Source organism: Spinacia oleracea, chromosome 5, assembly GCF_020520425.1.
Source record: "Spinacia oleracea cultivar Varoflay chromosome 5, BTI_SOV_V1, whole genome shotgun sequence".
NCBI classification, from domain to species: domain Eukaryota; kingdom Viridiplantae; phylum Streptophyta; class Magnoliopsida; order Caryophyllales; family Amaranthaceae; genus Spinacia; species Spinacia oleracea.
In genome coordinates this window covers 63,000,807-63,010,725 of record NC_079491.1, presented here as the reverse complement: position 1 = coordinate 63,010,725, position 9,919 = coordinate 63,000,807, and positions in this window count along the sequence as shown.

Here is a 9,919-nt window from a genome sequence, read left to right as displayed (position 1 = left end):
TCGGTAAATCAGCGACAGATATAACAGTCGTAAAATTAACGGCTGCTTAAACAGTCGCCAAATTAACGACTGCTTTGTCAGTCGATAATTTAACGACTACTGGAGCGATCGTTAATTTAACGACTGCTAAACAGACGTTAAAGCAGACGCTAAAATTTTGCGACCGTTTACCAGTCGAAGTTCTTCCAAATACCGACCAAGTGAAAGCTGGCCGATGTTTGGCGACCGTTGGCCGTCGCCAAAACATTTAGCGACCGTTTTTCGTGTTTTAACGACCACTTTAGGCGGTCGAAAATTAGGTTATTTCTTGCTGTGTCGCTCATTAGTCTCCTGATTCCTGAACAGGTTGTATAGGTTGGGTCATCTTTTCTTATGTTTAGGTAAACCGTATTAAAGGTTGTGTTTTGTGGACCCGTACTCACAGGTTAATGATGTACTCCCTCCGTCCCGGAATACTTGACTTGTTTTTCTTATTGGGCCGTCCCTTAATACTTGACATGTTTCTAAAAATGAAAATATTCTAACAATATTATATTATTTCTCACTCCACCCCTATTAACCCACCTACCTCCTACTCCATACAAAAAATAATTAAAAATTCAACCCCTGCTCTTCCCCAACCCCACCTCTTAACCCACCTTCCACTAACTACATTAAAATAATACCCCACTATCAACTACTACCTATTTAAATAAATCAATTCAAGTCTCTTAAACTCTGTGCCGGTCAAACCGGGTCGAGTATTCCGGGACGGAGGGAGTACTTTGTAATATGAAACCTGATACGTTTTATGAGATGGTATATGCAGGGGCCGATGCATAGTGTAAACTGGGGAGACAAATGTCTACCCAGGTTTTTAATTGAAAAATTATTTTAATAGGCTAAGTTTTAAAAAAGAAAAATAAACATGAATTTGTTCAATATAGGAGTCAAACTCATGGACCAAAGGGAACAATATCATGACTAGATTTCCTTGCTAACCACTCTAGCATCTTGCTTTTATGTTTCTATGTTGCAGATTAAATATATAAACCTTATTTTTAGTTCGCCAAGTATTTAAAATTCTAGTTTTTTTTTTTTGTCGGGGATGACATGTCATATTCTCATCTGATTTTTAATTTCTACTACGTGTATTTTAAAGTTTTGTTGTTATTTGCTTATATAACACGGATTACTCCGTATACATTTATCTTGTATAATCTTTAAAATCTTACAATTTATAAAATAAGAGTGAACAGTGAAATTGATAAATTTTATGTAAACATTGTAATTAGTACTCCGCAAATTGTCATTTTCATTGTATCTTTTTTTTGAAAAAATTATACGGAATAGTTTTTATTTATTTTAAAAGTGTCTACCCTGTTTCAAAATGCTGGATATGTCAGTGGGTATATGGATGTGATCATTAAAGGACAAAGAGATCTTAATTACCATCCCAAAAGAGCCGACTTGATCCATTTCCACAACTTTAGAAGAATCTAAATCTAATACATCAATCCTTGATTTTGTAACTTTAATATTCATTGGTCTCCAAGAACTCGAGAAGTCAAAAGTTAAAACTTTCAAACCTTATCGACAAAGTTCAATTTAGTCCTAATACCGTGGTGTGTACGTTGTGAATTACGATTTGTAACCACAATGTATATGCGTGTGAGTGGAGCTATAAACTTACAAAAGTTCACTAAAATGCCGTGTTATATTGTGACCCCAATGCATGAATGGATAAACCTTATTAACACTCAATTTTGGTACACGAGAACTTTTAATACGAAAAGGCATCACGTCTTGTGTAAGTTCTTATTTTTGAGTGGCTATGATTAATTTTTTGGAAAAAAAAAGAAGAAATTGAAAAAAGTAAAACCAAAGTAGTGAAGTACAAAGCAAAGGGTAAGAAATAGAGCAATGAGCATGACTTTAGTGAGTTGAGAATAAAATCAAGATTTGCATTTATAAGCATGTGATTACAACGAGCACCGAAAACAACACGAGTGATTGAGCAACCAAGTCTGTATGTCCATCATCTTAACTTTTAATTCACCTACCACATGAAATATTTATTGATGGACCAACTAAAAATCTTTTATAGGGGGCGTACAAAATTTTAAAATGTTACTAATCCACATCAGCAATTACTAGGAACCTACCTGTTTAAACTGGACAGAGTCTAATGTCAAAAAAAATATATAAAAAAAATTAAGTGGACGGAGTGAAGGCCTGAAGGAGTGAAGGGGAGAGAGTGGACGGTAAAATTTTAGTAAGGGTAGAATAAGTTTCTTCAATCATTAAGTTCGTATATTATTAATCTATCTATATCTATATCTATATCTATATCTATCTCTATTATATAAGTTAAGAGGGGAGGGTTATTTTCGTAATCACGCTTTTGGTGTCCCTAAGGATTTTACTAAACTACCCTCTATGTTATTTAAGCATAACTATTAATGGAAATACCCCATAAATATAACCATTAATGTAAATATATGAGGATTTGCAATCCTTTCATATCTCATGTAATTAGATAGATGATTAGTCGTTACCTAAGTTATAGCCTATAATTACGTAGATTAGTTTGTATATATGTTGACTTATATCATTCTCATCAATCAAGGAATATCGTCCAATAATATATATGGCTAAATATGATATAGAGAATAATATACAAAATATGCATACAATCTATCAGTCAAATTTAAATTGAAAAGGGTCGGAAGACAAATATTCGAAAAATTAAAGCTTCATGCATGATTTTACACAATTTTATTTTACAATCCCCATTTGATATTGTGAGAGCTTCTAATATTGTACTCCGTATTAGGTTGTCAAACAAAAAGAACGTAATGGTTCATTTTTTTATATATTGGATGATCACATTTAATCTCGTTGTTAATTTTTCTTTCTTTTTGATGGTGACCGTCCTTCGAGTCGTTCATAATCAAAATATACAAATAAAAGAGAGAAAGTTTATTTTCTAATAAGGGCGCATTAGAGGTGATACGAAATAAGAGAGATACGTCATACATAGTACTATAGGGATAATATGTAATATCGCATGCATCGCGTGCATATAATACTAGTATAATATACTAAAAGAGAGGAAATCAATGTGGTGATGACAAATGTCACTCATTGATTGGCTTCTCTTTTAATTAAAATAATAATAAAATATATGATTCTATGAGATAACATCTATAAAAATAATATGGAATAAAATATTTTGTTGTACTCCGTATGATATTTTTTTGTTGTTAACTTTCGCTATGTAAAAGTAAGTTTATTTTAACATTTCGTATATAGCAGAGATTATTGCAATCAAGTAAAGTCAAAGTATATTTTTCTTATAGCAAAAAATTATAATTCTGATTACTTATTACAAACTTAGAATACTAAAATAACGGATATATTACGTACTAAGAAACTATGACAATGAGTCAAACTTATTAGGGAATTAAAATTACACATGAAATGATAATATTTCATCTTAGCTACAAGTACGTAGTAGCATAATTTGTTTTACAATTGCAACAATATTCACCATAAGCCTATGTCAATAAAAAAAAAAAATATTCCATGTTCCAATAATCTTTTCTAGAAAATATTAATTATAGGAAAAGTGTATAGTATATAGATTAGATTTTTAAAATTGTCTTAACAAAAGTATTTGAATGAGATATATATGCGGAAGTATTTGGATGAGATACGAAACTATTAATGTAAACTGTAAGAATATATATAAAGAATATATATATTTGAAATTAAGTTATAGATATTATGCAAATTGCATGCCCGTTATAAATTAGGAAGTAGTGACATGTGAGAATCTATATATCTATATATATAATATACTAAAAGAGAGGAAATCAATGTGGTGATAACAAATGTCGCTCATTGACTGTCCTCTCTTTTAATTGAAAAAAAAAATTGATTCTATGGGATTACATCTATAAAAATAATACGGAATAAAATTATTTGTTGTACTCCATATGATATTTTTTTGTTGTTAACTTTCGCTATGTAAAAGTAAGTTTATTCTAATATTTCGTATATATCAGAGATAATTAAAGTTAAGTAAAGTCAAAGTATATTTTTTTTATAGAAAAAAATTATAATTCTGATTACTTATTATAAACTTAGAGTTCTAAAATAATGGATATATTACGTATTAAAAAACTTTGACAAGGAGTCAAACTTATTAGGGAATTAGAATTACACATGAAATGATATTGTTTTATCTTTAGCAATTACATAGTAGCAGCCATCTTTAACATATTTTTTATATACCTATTATTCTATTTTTTATATATAACATTGGGAACAAAAAAGACAGAATATAATACTATCAACCTTTTAAAGATTTGTGTCCTATAAAATACAGATATGCATAACAAACATTAACTCTTGATTTAAATATATTTAACAAGGTTGTTTCAAATATTTAGTAAAGCTTAATGTTTACTAACAAAATGAGACCCCTGGCCCTATAGTTTTGTATGACGGCCCCTAGCCTATACTAAATCTTAAACTTCAAAAATAACTTTTTTCACAATCTCATTATCGTAATATTTTTATACGGAGCACGGGTAATAATTATTCACTCATATTATAGAAGTCTTAAGGGCGTTTACTGAAATTTTGACTAATATATCGTAATTTATCTATATATTCTACTAAAAGAGAAGAAATCAATTATGTAGTGATGACAATGTCACTCATTGTTTCTACTCTATTTTAATATAAATAATAATTAAACTTAAAAAAATTACAACATCAAATATTTTACAACCTTATAATCTCACGCAAATAGTATATATATGCCCAAAAATAAGGGTGAGAATAGTAATATCAAAAGGTCATTACTTTTTACCAAATATATATAATATGCATAACTGACACTTACTAAAAGTGTTACTATGTTGATTACGAATATAATTTTTTTTACTAATAACTTACATATAAAATCCTTTACTAATAACTTTCATATTATAAACGAATTGTCAAAGACTTTAGAATAGAGTTTTAAAATTCAAAAACTCTCTTATCAAAAAAACAAATTGAGTCTAGGGGTGGGTTTGAGGCGGGTGTGAATACATGGGAGGGGGTGATGCAGAAGGGATGCATTTTATTTTGTACCTCTCGAAACGGGGATTTAGAGTCCTGAGTATCATTCCTATCGTGGATGGAGGGGATAGGGATGTGAATTGTAGGCAGGTACGGGTGTGCTGGCCAAAAGTAGATATATTATTTTTCGAATATAGGGATGTCAGATTGTCAGTGGAGCAAGTTTTTGGGGGATCCCCATGTGCACCCACCCTAAGTGGGCGGAGAAGGAGGAAGGTTTAGTGGTTGACGAGATTAAAACTGTATTCGTTGCGGGTGATGGATTTTAGATTGGACCCGCCTGCGTCATTGATCCTTCATATAATTGATTATGAATATATAAATAAAAAATTAATACTAACTTACATATTTTAATGTTTTTTTTATTTACTCAATTATCCTAATCAGATGGGTGGGTTAAAGGCGGGTGTAGATACATGGGAGGGGGGGTGATGAAGCGATGATTTTTATTTTATATCTCTCGAAATGGGATCGGGAGCGGTAGGTATCATTATAATCGTGGACGGTTGGGATGAGGATGAGAATTGTAGGCGGGTACGGGTTTGCGCCCCCCCCCCCCGCGCCTAAAGTCATCTCTAACTAAATAAAGTAAATGGTGTAGGTTGCTGTTAAGTAATTGGGTTATGATGTTCTGCAAAAGGCTTATTTCCGGAAGCCCACACCGGCCCATACCGTGCCCACCCCTAGGCCATCGTATGAGAGGTAAGTCGCGGAGGACTCAGCAACAGCTTTACAAGTCACGGGGGGGGAAGGGGATTCGAACCCGTGACTTGTGGGCACATTCTGCAACGCCCCTACCAACTGAGCCACGACCCGGGGGTAATTGGGTAATGATGTTGATGGGGCGAATTTGTGGGTATTACTATCGAAGTAAAGATGAATAAGATAACTTTATGCTTAACACAATTGGTGAATAAGAATGAAATTAATTCTATCTATGTACCCTTAAGTGTTTTAATAAATAAGATATCGAATGATCAATAACAAATTTATCCATCATTAATTCTAATTTGGAGAACATCTATAAGCTCTACTTTGATAATAATTGTCTACCGATTTTATATAAATGTATATTTAGATTATATACCGTGCATCGCACGGGTACTATACTAGTCTATATATTATACTAAAAGAGAGGAAATCAATGTGGTGATGACATTTGTCACTCATTGATTGGCCTCTCTTTTAATATAAAAAATAAAGTTAAAAAAAATAAAATTAAGCAACAAATATTTTACAACACAATAATATCACGTAATATATGTTCAACTTACTGTATTTTATGGTAACTTACTGTATTTTTTGTTACCATAAAATACGATAAGTTTTTTCCCCCCCTTAAAAAGAACTTACTGTATTTTATGGTAACAAAAACTAATATGGAAAAATATATGAAGAATAAAAGATGCATCAATATTTTTACCAACTTATATAGAGGATTTCCTATATATGTATACATAATCAAATTCTATACATAATCTAATTCAAATACATTGCATATATCAGGATAAGTATTTGAAATTTAAACGGTTTATAACAGCCATATACTACGTATAACTACCGTATAATCTATTTAGCTTATGCACTAACCCTAAGTTTACCATTTATACGTTTGGCCTAAACTTTTAACCGGCATTTGACTATTATTCTAGGTTTAACATACATAGTATATAAAATAAATTGCCAATTAACAAATATAACTGATTCACCACCAGTTAACAATAAATTTTAGATCTTTATACACACCATTTAACATTAAGATATATTGTTCAAAATCTGATATTTGACGCACTTTCCGGAAATATTAAGTTTTAATAGGTGTAATATATAGAATCTTAGTGCACACAGAGTGTAATTTAAACATTTTAACTATAATAATTAAGTTTTTTTTAAAAGTGGTAAACGTTAAAGATAAGATTTTGAACGCTCAATAGATTATACATATGTCAAGACACTATAGCTGTAAATCTGACAATCGTCCTACAATAAAATAATTATGGAGTATCATATTTCATAAAAAAATACGTAAAACCTTCTAATTACGTATAGTAATAATCGATTATAATACAAAACTAGATTATATCCCGTGCACACACATAGTCCGTATATTCTAAAATTATTATTGACCGGCCATATTGCTTAATCCGTATAAAATATAAGCTCTACTTTGATAATAATTGTCTACCGATTTTATATAAATTTATATTTAGATTATATACCGTGCATCGCACGGGTACTATACTAGTCTATATATTATACTAAAAGAGAGGAAATCAATGTGGTGATGACATTTGTCACTCATTGATTGGCCTCTCTTTTAATATAAAAAAATAAAGTTAAAAAAATAAAATTAAGCAACAAATATTTTACAACACAATAATATCACGTAATATATGTTCAACTTACTGTATTTTATGGTAACTTACTGTATTTTTTGTTACCATAAAATACGATAAGTTTTTTCCCCCCCTTAAAAAGAACTTACTGTATTTTATGGTAACAAAAACTAATATGGAAAAATATATGAAGAATAAAAGATGCATCAATATTTTTACCAACTTATATAGAGGATTTCCTATATATGTATACATAATCAAATTCTATACATAATCTAATTCAAATACATTGCATATATCAGGATAAGTATTTGAAATTTAAACGGTTTATAACAGCCATATACTACGTATAACTACCGTATAATCTATTTAGCTTATGCACTAACCCTAAGTTTACCATTTATACGTTTGGCCTAAACTTTTAACCGGCATTTGACTATTATTCTAGGTTTAACATACATAGTATATAAAATAAATTGCCAATTAACAAATATAACTGATTCATCACCAGTTAACAATAAATTTTAGATCTTTATACACACCATTTAACATTAAGATATATTGTTCAAAATCTGATATTTGACGCACTTTCTGGAAATATTAAGTTTTAATAGGTGTAATATATAGAATCTTAGTGCACACAGAGTGTAATTTAAACATTTTAACTATAATAATCAAGTTTTTTTTAAAAGTGGTAAACGTTAAAGATAAGATTTTGAACGCTCAATAGATTATACATATGTCAAGACACTATAGCTGTAAATGACAATCGTCCTACAATAAAATAATTATGGAGTATCATATTTCATAAAAAAATACGTAAAACCTTCTAATTACGTATAGTAATAATCGATTATAATACAAAACTAGATTATATCCCGTGCACACACATAGTCCGTATATTCTAAAATTATTATTGACCGGCCATATTGCTTAATCCGTATAAAATATAAGCTCTACTTTGACAATAATTGTCTACCGATTTTATATAAATTTATATTTAGATTATATACCGTGCATCGCACGGGTACTATACTAGTCTATATATTATACTAAAAGAGAGAAAATCAATGTGGTGATGACATTTGTCACTCATTGATTGGCCTCTCTTTTAATATAAAAAAATAAAGTTAAAAAAATAAAATTAAGCAACAAATATTTTACAACACAATAATATCACGTAATATATGTTCAACTTACTGTATTTTATGGTAACTTACTGTATTTTTTGTTACCATAAAATACGATAAGTTTTTCCCCCCCTTAAAAAGAACTTACTGTATTTTATGGTAACAAAAACTAATATGGAAAAATATATGAAGAATAAAAGATGCATCAATATTTTTACCAACTTATATAGAGGATTTCCTATATATGTATACATAATCAAATTCTATACATAATCTAATTCAAATACATTGCATATATCAGGATAAGTATTTGAAATTTAAACGGTTTATAACAGCCATACACTACGTATAACTACCGTATAATCTATTTAGCTTATGCACTAACCCTAAGTTTACCATTTATACGTTTGGCCTAAACTTTTAACCGGCATTTGTCTATTATTCTAGGTTTAACATACATAGTATATAAAATAAATTGCCAATTAACAAATATAACTGATTCACCACCAGTTAACAATAAATTTGAGATCTTTATACACACCATTTAACATTAAGATATATTGTTCAAAATCTGATATTTGACGCACTTTCCGGAAATATTAAGTTTTAATAGGTGTAATATATAGAATCTTAGTGCACACAGAGTGTAATTTAAACATTTTAACTATAATAATTAAGTTTTTTTTAAAGTGGTAAACGTTAAAGATAAGATTTTGAACGCTCAATAGATTATACATTTGTCAAGACACTATAGCTGTAAATCTGACAATCGTCCTACAATAAAATAATTACGGAGTATCATATTTCATAAAAAAATACGTAAAACCTTCTAATTACGTATAGTAATAATCGATTATAATACAAAACTAGATTATATCCCGTGCACACACATAGTCCGTATATTCTAAAATTATTATTGACCGGCCATATTGTTTAATCCGTATAAAATATTTCTCCCCCTAAAGCTAATGTATAATTAATAAATATCGAAAGTACATATTGATTGAATCATCTAATATGAAATTTTCGTCCTACTACGTTTACATATTTCATATGCTTAATAATTTTGATCAAAATAATGATTAAATATATTTTTCATTATTGATATACCGATTTGACTAAAATATTTCCAAAATAATTTTAAACAAATTATTATTATGTGATATCTATTATTGTCCTATTATGTTATTCAATATTTTATCCATACATAAACCATTTATAAAAAACGATAGAAAAATAAAATAGAATAAAATAAAGTATATATATTTTAGGAAAAAGGTTTTTGGCAGGGAAAAATTACACTAGGAAGTGACATGTGTCATTCATGGTGTATGTTTT